This window comes from Anabrus simplex, chromosome 1 (genome assembly GCF_040414725.1).
Source record: "Anabrus simplex isolate iqAnaSimp1 chromosome 1, ASM4041472v1, whole genome shotgun sequence".
Classification (NCBI taxonomy): Eukaryota; Metazoa; Arthropoda; class Insecta; order Orthoptera; family Tettigoniidae; genus Anabrus; species Anabrus simplex.
Window position 1 is genome coordinate 286,480,153 of NC_090265.1, and position 27,262 is coordinate 286,507,414.

Consider the following 27,262-nt stretch of genomic DNA (forward strand, 5'->3'; position numbering starts at 1 on the left):
TCCATCAAAACTCCATACAAAATACGGGGGCATCACCCGAGTAGACAAATTCAAATACCTGGGTGAGATCATCATGAAAAATGGACTGGACAAAGAAGCACTTCAGGAGCGAGTACGCAAACTGGAAATAGCCTACCAAGCATCCTGCACAATCTACAACAAAAATGCCTTTCCGAAAACACCAAGATACGTCACTATGAAACAGTTCTGAAGCCAGTAGTTCTATATGCAGCCGAAACTCTGTCTCTAAATGCCAACAAAGGACTCCTTGAAGAACTGGAGAAAAGAGAACTCAAAATTGTGAGAGGAATCTTGGGATCAAAGTACAGAAATGGAATCCATCAAAATAGATCCAACAAGGAAGTCTACAGCAAAATAGAGAAAATTACCGACACAATCAGAAAAAGACGGGCACGATTTTACGGACATCTGAAAAGAATGGACGGAAGAAAGTTAACTAAAGAAATCTTTCACTTTTTTAATTCAAACCCCAAAACCACAATTCCCTGGTTTAGAAATACCAAAGAAGACCTGCAAATGCTACATATCTCAGCTGAAGACGCCCTTAACAGAGATCTCTTCCGCAAGAAAATATTGACGAACGGGCTAAACCGAGACGAGCAACCGAAGAGAAGAGCCCTCACAAAGAATGAGGGAAATTTGGGCTCTAAAGAAGGCCAAGTTCAGTGTCAAATGCAACAAGACTTAATGTGGTCCTTGATGACCCCAGCGAATTATATATTACTATTATTATTATTATTATTATTATTATTATTATTATTATTATTATTATTATTATTATTATTATACTAATACTAAATAAATGTAACACATCATAGCTATACATACAAATAATAATAATAATAATAATAATAATAATAATAATAATAATAATAATAATAATAATAATAATAATAATCACGATTGTAAAAATAATAATAATAATCACGATTGTGAAATAATAATAATAATAATAACCATAATAATTCAAGCTCGATATCTGCATTAGTTACCCACAGGTGGGAGAATAGTGTTTGTTACCGCACTTGCGTCAATATCCTCACTATAACTTGAAACAATTTCCACACACTGTCACACTCTTCGACTTTGTCTTTGTCCTCACTATTTAACCACACACAGGCTACCTCACTCACACAGCCCTCCTGTTGGTGCTGTCGAAGTCCACGGTTCACAGCCCGGCGGTTCCATCGGGGATCACCACCTTCCCATGGTGGATCCGCTTGGTTCGGTCGACGGTGTCTTCATTCCTGGTGATGGTGATCCGCAGGTACTCGCGTGGCATTCAAAGCTCCGCTGGCTTTCCCCTCGTTCGTACCTTGGTGTTCTGTCAGGTGGCACCCTCGTTTGGTGGTTGTCTGTTCGGACCCCATTGGTTTTCCGTCACCTAGAGGGTGTCCCACTGGCTTTGTCATTGCCTTTGCTGCCTCCATCTCACGAAACATCGTCTGAGCCTCCACACAGTTCTGCTCCACGCTGAACATCCTCCCTGGACAGTTCACGGTGCTGTGGAGCTTACTGCGGCTGTTATGTACCTTGCTCTCGGTGTCATGCCGGTACGGCCCATTCACCGTCGTGTCGTCTGGTTGGTCAGTCTCAGCGTCGAACATCCGCAGCGTTTCCTCGGCGCGCTGCGCCCCCTCCCGCAGCCGGACTCAGCAGTCAGCTCGCGGCTGGTGGACACCGTCGCGCCCGCCGAATTCTCCCACAGCTTCCTTGCAGGTCAAACGTGACTGCAGGCTGCGTCATACTTCCATCTCCTGCCCACGAAGTCCAGCATTTGGGTATACGGTTCCCTCTTTTTTGTCCGGTATCTTGGCTAACATTTATGTGCATTCAATGCAGCATACGAAAATCAAAGCACGTATAAAAGGTATATGTTTATGGCTAAGATTTGTGGATGACATTTTTGTGGTTATTGACAAAAATGTTACTAACAGCGACGAAGTTTTAGAGAATTTAAATAAAATTGACCCCAATGTAAAATTCACTAAGGAAGACGAAGTCAAACAGTCCTTAAATTTTCTAGATATAACGATCACGCGCGTCAATAATACTTTTGACTTTCAAATCTACAGGAAACCCACACAATCTCCTATAACCATAAATAATTCCCCCTTGCATCCCAATTCTCAAAAACAGGCATCATTCTATAATTTAATACACAGAGCTTTGAAAATCCTGCTCTCCCCTCAAAACTTAAAAATTGAATTAAACTATATAAGGAACTTGGCTAAACTTAATGGGTTCGAAGTTGATATGACTAACTGGTTAATTAATAAAGTTAATTATAAACTATCCACGAATCTCATTCCGGATAAACCTAAAAAAACTAGTTGCGCCACGTTTACGTACACCAACCCAGCCATCCACAAGATCGCGAACACACTGAAGAAATACAACATTACTATTGCCTTCAGAACAGTAAATAGAAATCAAAGTATATTTTTAAATAATAATAATAATAAAGTCAATTATAAGAACAGCCGTTTTTCGAGATCTGGTATTTACAGACTAACTTGTTCTCGGTGTGGATATAGTTATGTTGGTCAAACTGGGCGCAGCTTCTATACAAGATACCTGGAGCGTTAAAATGCCTTCAAACATAACAAATATTCAGCGATGAGCTTACATATGAGTGAAACAAGACACCAGTTTAGATCAATTTATAAGGATCTCACTATTCTAAGATGTACAGGCAAAGGAAAACTTATGAATGAATTAGAAAAATCTTTACATCTTTTTAGACCAAGCCTATAACAAAGACCGTAATCTTAATGACGCCACGGAAGCAAAAAATCCTTTATATGAGCTAACTCCAAAGCTATTAGGTATTGGGAACTCGAAACATAATACAATCCTTCAGACTTTTAGAACTTTTTGTTCTAAAGCTCCCACCACCTCGCCAAATGTTAGGCCCGCCCATCCTGCTCCTAACAGCCCACTAACAACAACACCTGCGTGCAAGGATCCGCCCACACTTTCCCCCCCTCCGTGTCCATCACTGCCTCAGCCACACCGGTATAATACTAGAAGTAGAAAGGTCAGTCAAACTAGCGTTGCTGCAACAGCCCGACGTACTTAACACGCACCGTACGAGTAAGTACCGCCATAGGCATTTTTGACGTAAGGGAAGTTTTATGCACAATACTATTTAACTAACTCTCTTTAACATTTTGTTTCAGGTAAAACTCGATCATTTCTTCGAACAAATGTTTCAACAGGGTTAATAACACCCACTTGACCATCTTTTGGATCCAATTGATTACTGTACTAACATAACTATACACTGACATCAGCTAGCTTTGACACAACATTCTATCATTAGCAACGTCTCCACAAGAAGTCCCATCTTCTTTTCTACGACTTTCTGATAAATCAACCGTACATATTTTAATACATTTGATACGTGCACACTTCTGTTTTAAATAAATGACATTGATTTTACTATAAACTTGATCTCATGCTATGGGAATGGAGTAAACATCCCCCCTTGAATGATTGTGCTTTTACACTCAAGGTCGTCACAGTCCTAATGATGTATAAGAAGAGGATCCATTTTGATTTTAAACGCTCAAATATTCATGATTAACTACGTTATAATCTTTAAAAACTGTAAATTCACAGTATTTTTTGACATACTTTCTGTGCAATACCCGTGTTTTAGATGTTATAGTACAACATTTTATGAGATCATTGTCCAACATTTTACTCTATAGTTTATAAGATTAGAAAGATCACATATCCATTAACTTTTAAGATTGATATAGGCTGATGATGCCCGTAAAAAAGGATGAAACATGTACTAATGAATTTTATGTATTATTTATAAATTTTAACCACATGAAATAGTGGATTAGTGGATTGTATTGTATTGTATTGTATTGTATTGTATTGACAAGGTGGATCTATAAATGAGGCGTCCAGATGCAAAATGCAGTAAATCCACTTTTGCTCGAAAATGAGTTGTTGCCACTATTTTGTTCTCTATGCTGTCGTCTGTTGATTAGACCCTTAAAACTCAAGCAAAACTGCTTCCATTTGCTTTAAATCGCACCCCGAAAACAACCTACAGATGCAAAAGTGTGTGTTTCCATATCTGTTTGCAAAGCAAAACTGAGTGAATCCATTTTCATCATAAAGAAACAGAATTGGTGTATCCTGACCAAGCGCCATTACTTAAGGTGGTTTGCAGATGCAAAACTAGCTTAATACACACGGTGTTCTGCGTTTGAATAATGCTATTTTATAAGCTTTTTTCTCCATGGATGTTAGTTCTGAGCTTGTGCACAAAGCTAAGGCAAAAGCTTTTTATGAAGAACTGAAAGTTGAGGACAATGGTGAAATAACCTTCACATTTGATTGCCAGAAAAACCTATATTGCCTAAGTTGCAAGATCAAAGTGCTTATTATACACGCCAAATGTATGTGTACAATTTTACGAACTGCCAAGGCCCATCAGGTGTGTAGAAAAACCAGGGAAACGCATTTATTTACACTTGGAAGGAAACTGATTTTACAAAGGGATCTAATGAAATTGTGTCCTGTGTGCATCACAGGTTAACATCAACAGATTTGAATGGCATCCCCACCATCCACCTAATGTCGGACAGCTGTGTAGGGCAAAACAAGAACCAGACAATGCTGAGTATGCTGTGCTTTTGGATAAAACAAGAGGCTCCTGTCAGTGTGAAACGGGTGAAGATCTTGTATCCAGTGGTTGGACATTCTTTTCTACCACCCGATAGAATTTTTGGTCGAATAGAAAAAGTTCTCAGGTCGAAAGTTACTGTCATATTACTGAGTGAGTACCATGAAGTATTCAAGGATCACGGAATAGTTTTTCAGCTGGCAGCAGATGTCATCAATCGGTGTTGGAAAGATGCAGTTGCTGATGTCGTCAAGCCCTGTGGTCAGTGTCACTTCAAATTTGCTCCTGTAAAAAGGGTTGTGATCACCAGGAGTAAACATGAAAACGCACTAATAAGAGGTGAAGTGGCCTACAGAATGGACGCTGGTGAATGGAGAGGCATATGCAGACGTAGCAAAGCCTACTCGTCTATGAAGCCTAATGTTATCCAGATTGGAAGAGCCTTAAAGGAAGTGAAAGTTAGGGACATTGATTTTCTGCTTAGAAAGCATTTCGGGGAGACATGGGAAGAAAACGAAGGTCTTGTTTTCTATAAGAATCTGATGGATTCTCAAACAGCTGTGAAAAATGCAGAGGATGACTCAGAGTTTGAAATTAATCCAGAAGACAATAGGTTGCCTGTGTAATTTCGATGGAACAGTACAGGACTTCCAAGGTTGCGGCCTTTTTAGTTTTTGCAGACTATCATTTGATATCATATACTATGTAATCACACTTACTTGTAGTCAATAAATAGTTTATTTTGTCATTTGAACCAGCATTAAGGCATCGTCTTTCCAATTACGTTGTGATAATATCTCTACAGAAGCAAATCTACCTAGATCCATGAAAACAGGAGCAAAACTCGGTGAATCCAAACAATTTTAGCTAATAACTAAAAAAATTAAACCCCAATATTTTAAAGATTGTCATAAAAATAGTCCGTAAGTGAATATAAATCTACAATGAAAAGGAATTTTGCATATATGCAAGCCACAGGAAGTGAGTTGTTTTTCGTGTTTCCTGAAAAAAATGTTCTGGTGCACTCACAGCGTTTTGCTTCTGGACGCCTCAAATACTATAATAGTATTTGTGATATCCCTCTTCTGACTTCGATCTGGTCTTGAACTTGGCCCCGATTTTCTCCTCGAGTTTTCCGAACTGGGCCCCGATGTCCTCCTTGAGTTTTCCCAACTGGGCCACGATGTTCTTCTCGAGATTTCTAAACTGGGCCTCAATGTTTTTCTCAAGTTCTCCAAACTGGGCTTTGATGTTCTTCTCGAGTTTTCTAAATTGGGCCTCGATGTTCTTAGCCTGGGCCTGAATGAAGTTAACTGTTTGAGCATCACCATGACCCTCTTGTTCTTAATTTCACAGTCCAATAGATTCAACAGAGTCCTGTCCACGGTCACCAGTTAACGTATCCACTAAGACGCACACAAGATGCTGTCAGTTGGTATAATTAATTTCATTCACATATATACACAGATTAACACACACATAACCTTAATCACAGTATTACAACAGAGACTTCACTTTGAGACTATCAGCAAAAGCTGCCATCTTTAAACAGTTGACAACTGATACCGAATACCACAGAGGTTACACTTTGACACATGGTTGAAAACCGATGACTATTGATCAATTCAACATGGAGACTGCCTAACTCGGCATGTCAGCCATGTGCTACAACAACTGTCTTCCAATAACATCCAAACCACAACTAACAGTAACTAACTTCACCGTCAACATCGTCCCTTTATATATATCCTGGCCAGGTTTCCAGAAAGTTGCGTTACAAAAAGCTACCTTTTTGAATATTCTAGAGTGTGTAATACATAGGTCATAATGTACAGAATATTCTCAATTGGTCTAGCACCTATACTATTCTGGAAGTTACAGTGTGTCTCACAAATACGATTACAATTTATATATACAGGTAAGAATAAATTATAATATTAATTTACAGGTATTTACATTAACAGAACGGATATCAATGGCTATGTACAACGCATGTTTCATAACCTCACACACAACGTGATCGTATCGTAATAATAATACAAATACTAACACGATGTAACACTTCATAGCTATACATAATAATAATAATAATAATAATAATAATAATAATAATAATAATAATAATAATAATTGGAGTTATTGGGTTATTGGAGGTAGAAAATGTGGGTAGGGACTGTGTAAGGCATGGAGAATTGAATTTGAGTTTAGAAATTTAGCATTTTTGAAAATGAGAATGAGGAATTTGAATAGAATATTGGGTTTTTCAGAAATGTTGTTCAAATTGAAATTGGGGTTGAAGCATTGGTCAAAGTGGATAAAACAATTTTCAGTTGTGTTTAGAAGGGGGCCTTTGTTAATAACTTTAAGTATTTCCATGTCCTGTTCAATATTGGTGAAATTATGTTTAGAGTCTTGTATGTGTTGACCTACTGCAGAGAAACCGTTATATTTTATGGCGTTGATATGTTCAAAGTATCTGATATTAATGTTGTATCCAGTCTGTCCAATGTACGAAGATAGGGGCCGATGACCTTCGATGTTAGGTCCCTTTAAACAACAAGCATCATCATCATCATCATCATCATCATCATCAATGTACGAAGAGCTACAGTTGTTACACTTGAATCTGTATACTCCACATTTAGAAAAAACATTAGATTTATTTAATGAGTTAGAGTTGTGTAATATATCAATATTTCTGTTATTGGTTCTAAAAGATATTTTCATGTCGTATTGAATAGGTTGAACCATTTTATATCTTATTTTAACTCCTCTTGCCAGACGACTATTTTCACATTCAATGCTGGGCACATAAGTTCAATTTGGTTAGTGTTGTGGTGAAAGAATGTCTATAATCCCTGAACAAATTAGTTGTTTCCATTAAGCAAACATTTCTGCGTGCCAGAAGGAAATGGCACACCTTCTGATAGTTCCTGTAGAAGAAAGAATCGGGGGGCTGGGACATTTTCAATTCCTGTTGCCACCAGGTAGAAATCCTGGCTGGAAGTAGTTCAGTGGCTGGCAGATAGCTGGGCCATTCTTTTAGAGTTTTCCAATCCAGTGACAGAAAAGAATCATTTACCAGTGTATTTTCACATCTGCAGAATATAATGGAATTGGAGTTATAAGTACTTTATATGCAAAACACTTTACTGGCCGAGTTGGCCATGCGCGTATAGGCGCGCGGCTGTGAGCTCGCATCCGGGAGATAGTGAGTTCGAATCCCTCTGTCGGCAGCCCTGAAGATGGTTTTCCGTGGTTTCCCATTTTCACACCAGGCAAATGCTGGGACTGTACCTTAATTAAGGCCACGGCCGCTTCCTTCCAACTCCTAGGCCTTTCCTATCCCATCATCGCCATAAGACCTATCTGTGTCGGTGCGACGTAAATCCCCTAGCAAAAAACTCTTTTTGTTAAATCCATAGCATTGCTAATGAAACCTTTATTGCTCAGAGCGGAGACAAATTCCAAAACAATTGCTGCAAAAGTGTGTGCCCGTTCGCATCTCGTAGACCGATTGCAAAATGGCGGCGTAGGAAGGTATGGCCCATGCGATCTATCAGATACAATGAACTTCTCGGTAATGTGATGTTATAGAAGGCGATGTACGTCACGGAATGGACCATTTTGGAAGGCACTACGGGACAGTAGAGGGTCAACTGTATTGTTTTGAAAAAATGTAGCAGCGAGGTGATTGTTAAGAAAATTCACTCTTAAAAATTTGCATCGGTAAAGGAAGGACGCAACTGCAAGTCGAGCTTCGTATCGGAAGATAATATAAGGATTAAGAAGGGGATATCAAAGATTTACGATCGTCGTTCAGAAACTGACGAAAGAATTCACCCCCGGACGATATAAGAAGAGCCGAGGAATAATAATAAAAAATTACGGAGATCTACATCTTAACAGGGTCCCGTAAGCAACCATCCCACGTTTTGGCAAAGGGGGACCAACTGTAAAAGAGGAGCGACAATTTCAATCGGGAAGAAGATTATTCCTGCTCAATTTAAGAAGAACGAGAATGAATTTGGAGTTCTACAGAGAAAGGCAGATACATAAATTCGCATATACGGAGAACTTAATTCCGACCAAAGCAAAAACTTCATCCCAAAGAACAAAGAAGAGTATATCACTGAGAAATAAAATTATAAAAATGGAATTTATTATGACTGAATTCTTCGTCGAAATGTATATCTTTGCTGCCTACAGAACTGAAGTCATGACTGTTTGGTAAATCTACAAGATGGGCCGAACTGGGGAAAGGTACATCCTAACCAGATGACCAACCTACGGCGGAGGAAGGCAACGGCCAACCAGACGACCAGCCGATGACGTGGAAGGCGATGTCCAACCTGATGTCCAGACCATGACGAGCGAGAATCGCAACCCACCAGGAGCCGATTCCAAACGCATGGAAGGAGGATGACCAGACCCGGATCTCAACCGCGGGTCTAACCACATCCAAGCACTGGAGCGACTACTGGACCACACACATATAACATCTAACGAGCTAAGTCCTTACAGTTTTTTCTAGTTACGTAGTTTCTTTTTTATCTGCATCCGCACTCTAACTTCGGCATGTGTCAATTAATTGGAGATATTAACTACTTAATTATGAATGTGAGCGAATTATGCAAGTGAAGTGTGAGATATTTAAGGCTTTGATATAAGATGGCAGTGTAGAATAAGATCTATATTACATTATATACGCGCTACCGTACTTGGTCAGAAATAGTGTAAAGTGGCATGAGTAAATGAAAGAAGTGTTTTTCTAAGATCTGATAGCAATGAGTTAACACACGTTGTTGGAACATAAATAGATCTCGTTTTAATTGTACATTGGTTACGTCACGTCTGACCCGCACGGCAGATATGATTGTATTTGAGTTACGTACTCTTTGGTCTGTTGAATGAGGGCATTGAACTCTGTCTTATGTTAAAATATGCGAGGTTATTGAAATGCGTTTTATAAAAAGGCAATTCTGGGATGCTTAGTGTAGCGGTATAAAAGTAATCGGCGATATGTTTATGGTAAAGAGTATGCAAATGAAGTGATAGTAGTACATTGAAATGAAGTTTGTAATGTGATTATTACGGAGTCCAGTAAGGAATATTGAAACGCGGATATTTATTTATGTGCTTCAGTGTTGATATCAATTGCTATTTGCTGAGGAAACGCTATGTTACGTTAATATGAGGAGAGATGCCGTGTTGAAATAAAAAGAGTACGTGAAAGAGAGTACATTGCGCGGATGACCTATTTGAGGTAAGACTGATATGTACCATAGTAGAATTGAGATTCGTGACAGTATTTATCTGACAGTTGTAGAGGTTGTGTATTAAATACGAGAGTTCATTGACATGTTATTTAAATGCGCTCATGACCAAGTGTAATTATGATATCCTTTGATGTGGTGACATACTTCGAAACATGAATGCGTGTTACTTTCATCCTAACTGACCATATGAGTTTAGTAGCCCGTAAGGATAAGAGATATTGGATAATGTGAGGAAAGGAAGGCACACTGAGCCTGAGGTAGATGTGTGTGTGGATCGGAAACTACGTAAATAGGTAGTTAGGTGATTTATTTCTTTTAAAACAGAGATTATTTTGAAGCGACGTTCTTAGAAAATATAATAAGTAGTGAAATGGTAGGTTAGGAGCCGTGTCTCACAGGCACTAGGAAGGTATTGTCTTGGCCCGTAAGCTGTTATTCAAGCGTATTAAAGAAGGAGGACTATATAATCAGAGTTCAGATTTATGAATGCCAACTTAGGAGAGCAATTTTATGAGTTCATACTCATGCTAGGGTTTATTTCAGAGGCATATACCCAAAGATATGCTCGGTTTTATATTTGCAATCTGATTTTAATCTATTTAATTATTATTATTACGCTTCATTATGGTGAACTATATGTTTTGATTCAGAAGTAATTGACTTGAATGTGTTGAGAATAGATAATACAATTAACATGACTGTATTTACGTCCAGCTAAAGAAGTATTTTAAGCAAATCTGTGATTGCTCAGTGATCTAGTGTACATATTAAGGGTCATTTTGATCTCATTTCAGAATAATAATATTAAAATAATTATAAATATGGAACATAAAATAGAAATATTGAATATGAATGAACAAAAACATAAATATGAGTATGTGAGTGTGTAAATAGTCTGAAATTCAAATTAATTTCTTTTATTTCGAGCCAGCGCTGACTCTGAACTATTATGCGTATATGATATCAAGATACTACTACCCAAATTCACATTAATTTTTCGGAGGCTGATATTTTATTTCAATAAATACTATTATATTATTTTTCTAGAATGTGTCTGTGTAATGAATTCTTTCTCTGAACGCTTAGCTCATAAGTTAGTTGTTAAGTTAAGTAGGCCTAAGCAATTGAATGGATGGACGAATGCTAAGAATTTTTTCGAGGTTTTCGGTAGTCGGTACTCTCTCGTACGAATTAATACTTCGGTGATACGTCGGCGATGGACTGATACTCTTCAGAGCTCACGTTAAGAGCGACCAAATGTAAGATCACAGATTTTACGAGAGACATGGGATACATTGAGAAGAAATTGAGCCGCTGGGAAAATAATATGCTGACCGTGTTACCACGGGGCACAAGTGTACCCCAAACTTCAGAATTCGAAGAAGCGTTTACAAGTGGTTACTGAAGGAATTTTCAGCAACAGGGTCCAGGAAGATCTGGATGCCCTGAAAAGTAATCTTAGGGGCAGAGCAATGGAGGAAATAAAGATGATGTCAGGCCATATGCATACAAAGTTGGACAACCTGGTGTTGGGGGACACTGTCTGTACATTTTTGGAGCCAGTGTCTGAGCTCTTCTACAAGCAGAATGTGTTGTCACAGTCTGCAGCAGTAGACAAAGTGAAGGCCCTATTCAGTAAAATACCATCACTGAAGGGTATTCCCATTGAAGAAGGAGTGCTCGCGTATAGGGATCTTCAGGATATTTTGAAGAGGAACACGGAAATATTCGCGGAAGACGCTCTTCAGGTAAAGCGTGAGGATCATCAATAATTTGTTGATGGTGCATTAAGGGCACTGTGGATTAGAGTGTCAAACGTACATTGTGAAAGATTCTTTTCAAACTTTTCTTGTGTGCTGTCTGATTTCAGAACTAATCTCACCATGACAAATTTGGAATTGCTTTCATACTACAATTTTGAATGTAAAGCTTGAAGGAGGTACAGAAGTAAAGTTTGTAAATATCCTTGTTGTCTTTAATGTTTGAAATTTCTGTCTTTTGCAGTAATAATTTTGGCAGTTACAATATAAATATTTGAAAATACTGCTTAAGTTTTTATTTCCCTAAGATCCATATTAGCGAAGAATTTGTCTTTTCTACCCACAAATTTTTGTTTCCTACTCAAGAATCTTCCCTTGCTACTCAAGAATTATTCCTCTCCTTAATCAAGAATTCAGCACGATTTCATTCAAGAAATTCGAGTGTCCCTAACTATGTGGTATATCCTGAACTGTCAGTGGAGAAATGGTGTGGAATGACATTAGTAGTAAACGAATAAGCTTGAGTGGAACTTAAGGCAGAAAAGTTGATAATATGAGGATAAAGTTGACATTCAAGAGGATTAATTAGGACAATTTTTTATTTATAGGAAGAGGAATTAGGTACTGGAATCATTTATGAAAAGAAATGTTCAATAAATTTCCAAGTACAGTAGAAGTCCGTTATAGCAAGAATTCCTAATGGCGGGAAATATAATGGATTTTCGTTATATCCGATTTTTGTAAAAGTCCCGTAAACCCCCCATACACATTAAAATTGGTATCAAACGGCAATCAGTTTGTTCAAAACTTGTGTTTCTGCGGATAATTTCCACACTACGTCTTACTGGATTGTTATTTTTCAAAATCCGATACTACGTGAAAGTGTATGTTTAATTTCATTCTGAAAAAATTGTAGTACCCGATTTCTTAAATTCCAAGACGACCCCCACATTCTTCTTCAAAAAATTTAAATCAGGCTTAAAAAGTGCTTTGTAAAATCATATGGAATGGCTTTCTTGTATAGTATGCATTTTAGACTATTTTTAGACGCCGAACATTGGCTTTAACTATGTCGTAATTTTTTTGCGGCTGCACAATTATTCTTTATTTCCGCAGGTTTAATAACCATTGACTTAAAATTTACATCATAATATTGAAGAGAACCTGTTGAAAATTTGCCGGCAAAACCTATTCTACGCGCCTCTACAATTCGACGATCCACCAGGAGAATATTCTAACTATAAAATTGAATACAAAACTCAAGAACACAAAACCTCTGCTTTACCCTTACACGAAACAAACCGACAACACGCATAGTTTCAACCGAGGAAAGGGCACGAAGATCAGAGCGTCTGAAGTACTGTGAGGACCGCAAAGCCCGAACAATCCCTTCAAAGAGACCTGAACGATGGACTGACTAAAGTGATCCTATGCATACATAAAAGAAGAAGAAAACTGTTACTTTCACTCAGCATCAGATATAACTGGCTGCAGCTACACCCACGTCTCACTTGCCGGGTTCGGCCAACTTCAGCGGCTAGCGATGTATTGGCCTAATTGCGGACGTTGAAGGTCAACGAACGAGTTTATTGCGCCACGATATGGCCATTCCGCCTCTGCGTTTTTCGCGGACATACCTCGCAATTTCATCTTCGACTTCTTTGAAGCGTCCTTGTTGTGGACCACTGAATGCTTTCTTGTACAGTACGCATTTTTAAGCTATCTTTGTCTTCACACTAACGCCGAATATTGGCTTTAGTTAGACCTATGATGTAATTTCTTGCAGCTGCACAATTATTTTAAATTTCCGAGTGTTTAATAACCATGAACTTAAAATTGGCATCATAATATCGATGAGAACCCGTTGAAAATTTGCCGGCAATACTGGTACCGTACCTGTTCCACGTATATTTACAATACGATGGTCCATCACGAACATCTTCCTGTTGTCTATAAAACTTAATTTTACTAAGCGTCAGGTACAGAAGACACGTTATAACTGCTGCTAAGTAGCCGCGGCCTTTCTAAGAATTCGAAGGTATTGTATTGTATTGTATTGTATTGTATTGTATTTTATTTCGTCCAACTGATCATACAGTGATATGGGACACGTCAATAATCATATTTACAGTAACAAAGGATAAAACAGTAATATACATGCCATGATAAATAAAGAGAAATATACAATGTGGTAAAGAGGCACAGATTTAAAAAAATAAAAAAAAAAGTGATACATAAGTTAATTTTCAAGAGCTAAGTATTCTTCAATAGAATAAAAACAATGGTTAGAAACAAATTTGAATAATTCTTTCTTAAATTTTGAACATGGTTTTATCTGCTTAATGCAGTCTGGTAATTTATTAAATAAATGTACTCCTGCATAACTCAAACTTGATTCATATAGCTTAGTTTTGTGTGGTTCTATGTGCAGACTGTGTTTATTTCTAGTATTATACCTATGTACATCAGAATTTATGGTGTAGCTGTTTACATTCTCCTTCATATATACAAGTGTATGGAAGATATAACGGCTAGGCAATGGTAAAATAAAATAAAGTTTAAAGTATTTCTTGCAGCTTGTCCTCCTGCCGACACCGGCCATTCCTCTAATTATTTTCTTTTGTAACTTAAAGATGACTTTGCTATATTGTGAATTCCCCCAGTAAATGATTCCATAGGTTAGTATGGGATGGACATATGCAAAATACATAATTTGGCAAGCCTTTAAATTAAAACTATTTTTCAAAGACATTATCATGAAATAAATTCTACTAAGCTTTTTCCCTATAAACTCTGTATGTTTATCCCAGGTTAATGATTCATCCATCCACAAGCCAAGAAACTTTGTTGATGATGAGTACTCAATTATGGTCTCTCCAAATGATATTGGACTAACTTCCATATTTAAATTAATCTTATGGTGAAATCTAATCACAGAAGTTTTCTGTTTACTTAAAATTAATTTATTATCCTCAAGCCAGCTCAGGATATTACTCACTATATTGCCTGCCTTCACTTCTAACCCTTCAGAACTTTCATCAGCTACAAAGACAGTAATATCATCTGCAAACAAAGTTAATTGCACTCCTTGAATATCATCAACAATTTGGACGATATCATTAATAAATACTAAAAATAATAATGGTCCTAAAACTGACCCCTGTGGAACACCATGATCTATGTTTCTGGCACAGGAATACACATTCTTAATTACATTTTTGCTCAAATCAGTACCGGTATATGATATTTCAACAATCTGCCTTCTATCCCCTAAAAATGATTTGAACCAGTCATAGGCCATTCCCCGAACTCCATACATGTATAACTTTTCTAAAAGCAAGCTGTGGTCAATTATATCAAAAGCTTTTGTTAAGTCCAAGAAAATACCTAAACATGCACCCTTCCCATCTAGTGTGTCATATATCCGTTCAATAAAGTTAATGAATGCTGTGGTAGTTGATCTATTTTTACGAAAGCCATTCTGGCAACCAGCTAATATATTATGCTTCTCTAAGAATGATAACAGTCTATCGTACATAATTCTTTCCAGTATTTTGGAGAATACAGAGGGGAGGCAGACAGGCCTATAGTTACCAGCATCTTCTTCACTACCCTTTTTATGTATCGGAACAACTTTGGTTACCTTGAATTTGTCTGGAAATTTACCAGTGGTTAGTGACAAATTTATCAAGTAACAGAGAGGCTTGATTATGTATTGGTAACAGCATTGAATAAGGTAGTTTGAATAACCATCTAAACCAGAAGACTTCTTTTTACCCATCTGTTTTATTATCTTATCTATCTCTTGCTCAGTCACAGGAGTAAGAAACATGGATGATACATTCCTGTGAACTGTATTCAAGTTTGTTCTTGTCACTGATGTTTGAAAATTTTCCGTTAACCTCAAAACTGCTTCTATAAAATAGTTACTAAATATTTCTGCAACTTCTTCTGGATCACTGATTTCTTTCCCTGCATTTGTAAGAGTAATATTATTTTTTAATGGAACTAGAGTACCTTTCTCCCTTTTTATAATGTTCCACATACATTTAGACCTGTTTTTAGAATTTTTTAGCTCATTCTCATTATGCAATCTTTTGGCAGCCTTCAAAACTTCTTGATATATGTTCTTATACTTCTTATAATAATCCTTCAATTCAGATGAGGTGTTACTCCCTTTCACACATTTGCTTAAAAACCTTAATCGTCTACTTGAATTTCTAATTCCTGTTGTAATCCACCCATTCCTATAATTCTTTACAATTATCCTTTTGACTGGTATTGCCACTTGATAATAATAATCGAACAAACCCAAAAACTCACTGAAGGCCTCATTAGTTGAGTTATTTCTATATACACTCTCCCAAGTTTCCTTGGCCAATAACTGGTTAAAATATGAAATATTTTCCTTGTTGCACATTCTAGTTTCCCTGTAAATTACATTGTTATTTTTTAAATTATGGTTTCTTATTACCCTAAAATTTAGATGCACAATTTGAGCAGAATGATCTGAAAAACCTGTATCATAAACTTCTATTTCATAGTTCCACATTTCCTCATTCAATACGACTTGATCTACTGCTGACTTTGTATCCCCAGATATTCTAGTTGGTTGATTTACAACTGCCTTTAGACCGTACAAGGAAAACAACATTTCTAGCCTTTGCTTATCTCGCCCACCATTATTCCCTAAAAAATCTACATTGAAGTCACCCATGATTATTACATTTATGTTATGATTCTGTAGGTCATCTAAAATAATTTCAATATTATTATAAAAAGTTTCAACATTACTAGAAGGATTTCTATAAATGCATATAAGTATTAACTTATAATCCACTAGTTCAACAAAGCTAGCCTCGAAATGCTCCTCTACATTCAGATATTCAAATTTATCCAACTGCTTACATTTGATATTATTATTCACATATATACATGAACCTCCACACTTCATTTTCTTTCTACAAAACTTACTTGCAAGAGCATAACCTTCTAATACAAAATTTGAAATCTCATCCTCCATCAACCAATGTTCAGTTAAGCATAAAACATCATACCCTTGTAGGTTATCTGCCAACAGAACCTCCATACTTAGAATTTTATTTCTTAAAGATTGAACATTCTGGTGGAACAAATTTAGCTCTCCCTTTAGATTATAACTATTGCTACCTTTTACCATAAAAAATCCTGCTCTAGTAATACTGGTCGTTTCCTTGTCCTACTTGACGTTCTTATTTCTGGTTGTTTAGCTTGCCCTCCTTCAGTTCGTCCTGATGGTGCTCCAACATCCAACTTCTCCAGTAACTCCTCTCCTCGTTCATCCAACTGACTGCTACTGATGATCTCAATGGTTTCCTCACAAGTTTTCCCTGAGTACTCAGTGCTTTCTGGTATTGCTGTCTCTGATGATTGTGGTAGAATCACATTAATCCCTTTCAGCTGATGTTCTCCTAGGCATCCTTCTTTAGTGGTAGCACTCACCTCAACTACTTCCTCAACTCTTCTTACTTTCATTACCTGCAAATGTTCTGCAACTTCCTCATCTTTATCGAACAGCAGTGGTATGGCATTGGTTGTGATAGCTGTTCCTGAAGTCTGTTGTATTTTCTTTCTTATCATATTACATAGCTGCTTTTTCCCTCTTCTGCTAAGATGCATGCCATGATTTGTGAAATATCCTCGATCCATATTGCTCATATCAATTATTTCTGTATTTCGAAAGCATTTGACAATTTTCTGTAGCCGCCTGTTTGTATCATCAACTAACTTATTTACACAAGACCATTCAATTAAATCATGTCGATGTGGAATATTACATAATATTACATTGGTGGTCTTTAATTTGCAAAGTGCTTTCTTCACCCCAGAAATCATATTTGATGCTTCATTTCTGGCAATATCATTCGTCCCTGCCATAATAACCACGTAGTCATTCTCATTAAGTGTTCCCATCTCTTCCATATCTGACTGAAGAACCTCTTTGAACAGAGCACCTGGCTTGACAAAACCTACAACTTCAGTCTCCGGTAGCATATCACCAAGTTCGACAGCAATACCCCGACCATGGCTATCCCCGTACACAACTACCTTACATTTTTTCTTCTTCAACCCCAGTGCAGGCTTCCTTGTAATGGCTGGAATGTTATTAATCTTTACATATTCTTCTTCACTAGCGGTAATTGATTCAAGGACCTGGAACTTATTCCTTAATTCAATACCTAGGCCTACGCCCCGATCATGATTAGTTTTAGGCCTACTGTTACAGCACCTCGTACTTACTTCCGACCATGTTCGCATGTGTTTATGCCATTCCGCAGATTTGAGAAATGTTTTTGTAGAGGCTAACAGAACTTCATTCTCACTTAACTATTTCCCGAAATCCAGTGACGTAACACATAGGCACTATACAACCAGTTGCCGCGGCTAACGGTGTAAAATAAAGAGGCGGTCGTTTATTGACGTGTTTTGTGTGCGCTCGCACGCGGGGGTGAAATAAAAGCAGCGTGGTTACTGCTGTAGTTGCCAGTGGTATTGATTACTGTTAGGCCGCAAATGCAAGACGACACTTGCTTTTTCACATGAGATTCTGAGAATAAAATGTCGTCTTGGACTCGGAGGAATACGGTATCATTCCAGAGGCTCCTGTGGGAAACATTTCAGTATTCTTCTTCACATGGCGTCACCTAACCTAGCCGTATATGTATCATAAAAACATATCAACGCTGAATGTAGAGAAATGATAACCTCCTCGGTAAAATTTTACATGGGAATAGCCTTTCTGAAATTTAACCAGACGCAAGAAAATACATTATATAAGCATTTATTACAAAAAAGTGTTATCCCCTTTCGTTTTGAATTTTCATTAGAGAACAGCAGTCGACGGGTATCGTCTTTGAATGTTGATGAGAGCTTGCAAATGCACATAGCAAGAAAACTATACTGTACCGAAGATGATCGATCGCATTTTGTGGCAAACGTTTCAGTTTTCTTATTCAAACAGCGTCACCTATCCTAACCTAACTGTACTCTATGTAAGATGAAAACATAGTTCAAGAGCCAGTAGCTATAAATTTACATTATAATAGCCTTTCCGTAACTTAACAGACGCGAGAAAATACATACTAATCTCTGAAATCAATGATGCCTTCTGCCATATCTTCATTGCAGTATCTAGCATTAAAATTAGGCCTACTGGTAAGCGATCGTTTATTCAGCCTTTACTTTTAATGAGTTAACAACTGTTAACGGACATGTTATTTACGCATCTACTATGAAATGAAGTTCTCTTTCATTTCGAATTTTCTTTACGGAACAGCAGTCGACGGGTACTACTAATCGAGTCTGACATCACCTTCGAATGTCGACGAGAGAACTCGCTAATGGACATAGCAAGAAAACGATAACGAAGGTAATCGATCGCATGCAATATAATCGCGGGGGTGCATAAATATCGGTAACGGATAAAATAGCACGCGCTTAACCGCTCGTAATAACGGATGCGTCAGTGATAGGGCTCTCGCTGTAACCAAAGGGTAATGCTTGGTTTAATATAGGAATTTTGAAGGGACAGACAAAAATTGCTGTTATAACGGGGTTCTCGTTATATGCCGTACTCACTATATCGGACTTCTACTGTACTTTGAAATAATTTAAGAAAATAGTAGGAAAGCAACTGATAGCGAATCTGCCTCCTGGGTAAGAGCAATGATGATAGATTGTAAATCATTGAAAAGAAGCTGTTGTTTAAGAAAAGGGTATGGATAATGTATGTACGCCTGTTAAAAAGTCTGTGATTGTTGTAGTTCTCACATTGCTGGATGGCAAGTTTGTCAAAGTGATGCAAGTGTGATAAACTGATATAACTTGAAAATAATATTCTCTCACCCATGGGTAAATATTGCAAGTATCGATCTCAAATTATTATTATTATTATTATTATTATTATTATTATTATTATTATTATTATTATTATTATTTGTGATATACATCCACCTATTAGTATCATTATTAGTTTACAATTGCATTATTTGTGAGGTTATGTCATGAAACACTTGCTGTATATAGATATTTATATGAGTTTCGTTAATGCACGAACCTGTGATTAATATTATATGTTTATTTTTACCTATATTAATGATTTATAATCTACTACAGAATTGTGAAACATGAAACATCCCGAATGGTCTTGATGATAGAGTTAGTTACTGTTTAGTTGGAGTTATGGTGTAACAGGAATATACTTGTGACCAAGTGTTGTGTTGAACCGACATGTTGTCAGCAGTCAAGTGTTTCAACTGTGTTTTAAGGTTGAAATTTCCATGTGGTGTGTGCTTAGTGATTGGCAGTTGTTAAAATGGTGGGTTATTGATGTGTATATTTTGTTTGTGACAGGAGTGATTAAGGTTATGTGTATGTTTATGTGAAGTTAAAGTGAAATAAATAAGTTTACCAACTGACAGCATTTTGTGTGCGTCTTTGTGGATACAACAACAGGTGGAGCAAAACCCATTTGGTTTGTCAATCAATTTTTTGAGTTGCATTTATCGCATCCTTTATCCATCAGTTCTCTTTGGATATCTCTATGATGAGAATGGTCAACAGTACCATCATAATAGAATGTGGATCTATTCCTAATGCTTAGTAATAAACACCAATGCTGTGTGCTCTAGACCTCAGTTCGTCAAGTCTCTCAGTGCATGCCACGCTGATTTCTCTGGCTTCAGTGTGAGTCACATCACCTTTGTGTCTGCAAAGCATGTCAGAATGCTCAACACTCGACATCCAGCTTTGATGATATGAATGTTGATTCCCATAGGGAACCTGAAATATTTGTCCTGAATGAGTAAATTTATAATACCAATATTGGTATTACCCTGCTTTGAGCTTGAAATACCTGAATTTTTTGAAAACAAATGAACATGGCGCTCTGTGCTTGACGTTAGCTAAAAATGCTTTAATTCAAGCATCTGCATACCTTACATGACAATTCCTTTCAAAACAGTTGCCTGTAGCACATCTACAAGAAGTAGCTGTATTATTTTCAGTCAGTCAAGTTTCCTATTCTCTCCCATTTCATGAAGATGCCTTAATGTGTTTTCTTTGTGTGGGAAGTATTACTTAGTGGTATTGACACTGGTAGTGATAAAGCTCATTGAACAAAAGTGTATGAAGGCAATACTATTTACTTTATAACAATATAACTGTTAAAAACCTTGTAACAACATAGAAACCATTAACAAGGGGCAACAACAGAAGTATAAGCAGTCAGGAAAAAAAAAAAAAAATAAAGAACAACATACTGAAACGGGAATGCTCTGTCAGCATTCGCTAGATATTTTTGAAACTGTGCTTAAAGAACTTAGGGCGTAAAGACTGTGCTTTAGTGAAACATTGTTTCCTCTTCAAGAGACTGTATTACGTTATTTCGTGAAACTGTGCCCTAGTGAAAGTACATTTCTTTTCAAAGGACAGTGTTAATTTGTTTCATAAATGACAGTGCCAACCTTTCTTTTCAAAGACTGTGTCAATCCACTTTGTGAAATACTGTGTTGACATTTCTTTTCATAAGACTGTGGCAACTTTATTTTCAAAAGACTGTGTTAATTCACTTCATGGAACTGTGCTAACATTTTCTTTCCTAAGACTGTGCCGACATTTCTTTTCAAGGGACTATGTTAATTCCCCCTCATGAAAGACTGCGTCTACATTTATCGCCGAGAAGTTGTGTTAAGACTTGTAAAACTGTGCCTTAGTGGAGAATTTATTTCTGAGAAACTATGTGATTTTTTAAAATTAAGACTGTGGCTTAATGGAACTTGGTTCTTTTTCGCGAGACTGCGTGTTAAGTCACAAACTGTTCCCTTACTGTCTTCATAGAAACTTCAATATATTTCCATATGTGTGTGTGTGTGCGAGATCATTGCATTTGCTTCTCCGTACTCATTACAAACAGTACGAAAGACTGTGCCCGTAGGACTCAATTTATTTTTCTTCTTTGCGCTGAGATTAAGTGAAGTTGTATACAGTTGAATCTCAGAAAGTTTCAGATTATTTTTTGTTTGAGTTCACCAGTGACTAGTTCATGAACAGTGTTAATTTCTATTATTTTCACAGAACTGTGATTTTGAATCCATTTCTTTTTCCAAAAGTAATGTGCGTCTAACACCATTTACAGTGGAATTTGTTCGGCTAATAAACAGTGTCTCGTCACAACTTGCAGTGCAGTGGAGAAGTGTTGTATCAGGTTCTATTGACATTCTGTGCAAACCTTTTACATTTCTCTACTCCCTTCATGGGACTTTAGTGGAATACAAAGCTAATCAATTATTCCACGCTGCACTATCACCAGATGATCGCCCCAGGTTCAAGCCTCCTTCAACATCGAGGGTTGACAACTGCCGTGGGACGACGCCGACGACATAGGATGATGCCGACGACATGGGATGATGCCGATGCCAAGGGACGATCCAATGGATGACACCTTCTCCACATCTTTGAGGACATTCAAACCATTCATCTGTAAAGATGATATAATTTCTCTGTTTTCTTGAATAAACTGCAAGTTCCACTTTAAAGATGAACTCATTGCACTACCCTTCTCTCTTATACTCTCTGAGCATGAACTGTACACGCCTTGGCGTTAATCCATGCTTCCCACTAAGCTAAAGTATGGGCATTCATGTTTCAATACATAGTGAGATTGTAATTAAGGTTACAACAGAATCCAATCCAAGTTAAGTATCAATAAATACTCATAACATGAATAAATTGAATCTTGAAGCTTGTCGTTTTATGTGACTGTTGATATTGCATTCATAGGAACAAGACCTCAGGCTCTATTTACATGGAATCAGAGCTACAGGAACAAGACTTTTCATACTAAAAATCCCGTTCGTATAATTACAAAAATGCTTCATTACAAAATAACTGTAATCATCATCACAACAGAATACAGACCATTGAAATGAAATGGCGTACGGCTTTTAGTGCCAGGAATGTCCGAGGAAATGTTTGGCTCGCCAGGTGCAGGTCTTTTGAGTTGATGCCCGTAGGTGACCTGCGTGTCATGATGAGGATGAAATGATGATGAAGGCAAGGCATAGACCCAGCCCCCGTGCCAGCAAAATTAACCAATGATGGTTAAAATTCCCGACCTTGCCAGGAATCGAACGCAGGACCCCTGTGACCAAAGGCCAGCACACTAACCATTTGCCCATTGACCCATTAATAAACAATCATAAACAAAAGCATCAACATTGATGCAAATTATGACTTTCCAAATTGAGAAGTAAATGATATGAGTGTAGATGCGAAATGGTGGGGAAGACATTAGCCAGTTATGGTGTTCTAGTTTGATGTAAATTTCAATCAATACTAGCCTGTATGTGATATCCTTTCATAAAAGAGTAGTACCTTAGAGCAACATGCAACACAATTACTCTTTTTATGGTTGCACCAACACAGATAGGACTTATGGCAATGATGGGACAGGAAATGTCTAGGAACAGGAAGGAATTGGCCATGGCCTTGATTAAGGTACAGCTGCCCAACATTTGCCTGGTGTGAAAATGGGAAACCATCAAAAACCATCTTCAGGGCTGCTGGCAGTGAGATTCCATATAACACTATATGAAGCTTGTCAGTATGAGCATGGCCATGAAATAAATGAGTTAATTCAGCCACAAAAAAAGTGGGTGTGTTGTTTGCTTTAACACTTCCTAATGAGATACATGATATGTGTTTCTAATCTTTAATATTACTGTTATTAAATTCTATTGCTAACTGTGTGGTTCATTGTCATTACATCGTGGAGATTTTTACTATATTGGTCTCTTCTATATATTTTACTATTTGTAAACCACAAACAAACAAAAAACGCAACCTTAAACATGCTCATTGCAAGTTATCTGTTGAAGGTATGTGGCAAACTGGGAGTGAAATTTCTAGATCCTAATGGGTGGGTAGGAGATAGGGACCTGAGCTCAGATGGCCTTCACTTAAACCACAGTGGTACATATACGTTAGGAAATTTGTTTGGAAGGGTTATAGGGAGGTACACTCAGCGAGACAGGGTGGCCTAGGGAGCGGTGTTAAGGGAACAGGGAACTGGAAATCAAGTACGGATGACATAAAACTGTTAGTGCTCAACTGTACAAGTATTGTAAAGAAAGGAATAGAATTAAGTAATTTAATAGATATATACTTACAATATTTAAAAATTAAGAGGGTTCCTCCTATTCAATACAATACCCTCATTTGAACGATATGTGATTCTTTCACATTAATAAATATCTTTGTATTGAATAGGAGGAACCCTCTTAATTTTTAAATATTGTAATCCCACTTCAATACGGATCATGAAATTTCTAAATATTAATAGATATATACAAGATATTGTAATAGGAGTTGAATCATGGCTGAAAAATGATATAATGGATGCAGAAATTTTCTCACGGAACTGGAGGGTGTATCATATAGACAGAATAGAAATGGTAGGAGGGGGAATATTCATTCTGGTGAAAGAAGAATTTGTAAGCTACGAAAAAGTTAAAGATGACAAACAAGAAATTCTAGGGATAAGGCTCATCTCTAAAGATAATAGGCAACTTGATGTCTTTGGAGTGTACAGACCAGGAAAGGGTAGTGCAGATGCTGATTCAGAATTATTTAATAAGATATCAGCTATGTGGTAAACAATAAGGAAAAGAACATGATTGTAGCGTGTGATCTCAATTTATCAAATGTCAATTGGGAACGTAATGCGAATGACAGGAAGCATGACCAACAAATAACAAATAAGTTATTATGGGAAGGGCACCTGATTCAGAAAGTAATGGAACCAACTAGAGGGAAGAATATTCTGGATGTGGTGCTGGTAAAACCATATGAGCTCTATAGAGAAACCGAAGTAATGGATGGTATTAGTGATCACAAAGCTGTTTTTGTGGTAATTAAAAATAAATGTGAAAGAAAGGAAGATATTAAAATTAGGACTATTAGGCAGTACCATATGGCTGATAAAACAGGCATGAGGGAGTTTTTAATAAATAACTATGATCGGTGGAAAACGGTAAATAAAAATGTAAACAGACTCTGGGATGGACGTAAAGCAATTGTTGATGAATGTGAAAATAGGTTTGTACCTTTAAAGGTGGTAAGGAATGGTAAAGATCCACTATATTATAGCAGGGAAGTAAAGAGACTAAGAAGGAGGTGCAGGTTGGAAAGAAACAGAGTTAGAAATATCTGTGGACGTAAGGAGAAATTGAAGGAACTTACTAGGAAATTGAATCTAGCAAAGAAGTCAGCTAAGGATAACATGATGCCAAGCATAATTGGTGGCCATAAAAATTTTAGTGAAAAATGGAAGAGTATGTATAGGTACTTTAAGGCAGAAACAGGTTCCAAGAAGGACATTCCAGGAATCATTAATGAACAAGGGGAGTGTGTATGCGAGGATCTTCAAAAGGCAGAAGTATTCAGTCAGCAGTATGTAAACATTGTTGGTTACAAGGATAATGTCCAGATAGAGGAGGTGACTAATACTAAAGAAGTATTAAAATTTACCTATGAGAGCAATGACATTTACAGTAAGATACAAAAGTTGAAAACTAGAAAAGCAGCTGGAATTTATAAGGTTTCAGGGGATATACTAAAGATAATGGGTTGGAATATAGTATCATATCTGAAGAACTTGTTTGATTATTGTTTGCATGAAGGAACTTTACTAAATGAATGGAGAGTTGCTCTAGTAGCCCCTGTATATAAAGGAAAGGGTGATAGACATAAAGCTGAAAATTACAGGCCAGCCAGTTTGACATGCATTGTATGTAAGATTTGGGAAAGCATTCTTTCTGATTATATAAGGCATGTTTGCAAAATTAATAACTGGTTTGATAGAAGGCAGTTTGGATTTAGGAAAGGTTATTCCACTGAAGCCCAACTTGTAGGATTCCAACAAGCTATAGTAGATATTCTGGATTCAGGAGGTCAATTGGACTGTATTGCGATTTACCTGTCTAAGGCATTTGATAGGGTAGATCATGGGAGACTACTGGCAAAAATGAGTGCAATTGGACTTGACAAAAGAGTGATGAATGGGTGGCTATGTTTCTAGAAAATAGAACTCAGAGAATTAGAGTAGGTGAAGCTTTATCTGACCCTGTAATAATCAAGAGGGGAATCCCTCAAGGCAGTATTATTGGACCTTTATGTTTTCTTATATATATCAATGATATGTGTAAAGAAGTGGAATCAGAGATAAGGCTTTTCGCATATGATGTTATTCTGTACAGCGTAATAAATAAGTTACAAGACTGTGAGCAACTGCAAAATGACCTCGATAATGTTGTGAGATGGACAGTAGGTATAATGGTATGATGATATACGGGGATAAAAGTCGGGTTGTGAGTTTCACAAATAGGAAAAGTCCTCTCAGTTTTAATGACTGCGTTGATGGGGTGAAGGTTCCCTTTGGGGATCATTGTAAATACCTAGGTATTAATATAAGGAAAGATCTTCATTGGGGTAATCACATAAATACAATTGTAAATAAAGGGTACAGATTTCTGCACATGGTTATGAGGGTATTTAGAGGTTGTAGTAAGGATGTAAAGGAGAGAGCATATTTGTCTCTGGTGAGACCCCAACTAGAGTATGGTTCCAGTGTATGGGACCCTCACCAGGATTACTTGATTCAGGAACTGGAAAAATTCCAAAGAAAAGGAGCTCGATTTGTTCTGGGAGATTTCTGACAAAAGAGTAGCGTTACAAAAATGTTGCAAAGTTTGGGCTGGGAAGACTTGGGAGAAAGGAGACGAGCTGCTCGACTAAGTGGTACATTGGAATAATAACAGTAAGTTATTTACGGGCCAAAAATGATATTTATTACATGTAAGTGGTACATTCCGAGCTGTCAGTGGAAAGATGGCGTGGGAGGACATCAGTAGACGAATAAGTTTGGGTGGTGTCTTCAAAAGTAGGAAAGATCACAATATGAAGATAAAGTTGGAATTCAAGAGGACAAATTGAGGTAAATATTTGTTTATAGGATGGGGAGTTAGGGACTGGAATAACTTACCAAGGCAGATATTCAATAAATTTCCAATTTCTTGGCAATCATTTAAGAAAAGGCTAGGAAAACAACAGATAGGGAATCTGCCACCTGGGCGACTGCACTAAATGCAGATCAGTAGTGATTGATATTGATTGAAGGTAAGTGTATGCTGATACTGAATTCATTTCATTAAAAGGTACAAATGTTTCCCCATATCATTTTGCTGTACCTATAATATGATAGTTTAGGCAGTGTGTTCACTTTTAAGGGTTCAGGACATGCAGTTTTTATAACTTGTCCCACATTTTTAAAATTCCTGCTTCCCTGATAAGCTAGGTGATTGTATATAATCTATAATAACTTGGAAGAATTAAGTTTTCTAATGGTCAAAATCTTACCATAATCGGTGGACCAGTTTATACATGTAAGAGCGGTGCATTGTTTATATGTAATCTGGGTGCAATTCTGGCAGAATGAAGTCAGTTGGTGCTGATTACTT

General features: G+C 37.2%; 1 protein-coding gene across 4 annotated transcripts in view; it reads right to left on the minus strand.

Annotated features, from left to right (window-relative positions):
- LOC136887288 (E3 ubiquitin-protein ligase LRSAM1) overlaps positions 1 to 27,262 on the minus strand; it is a 687,439-nt gene that overhangs the window by 227,168 nt on the left and 433,009 nt on the right. The window lies entirely within an intron of this gene.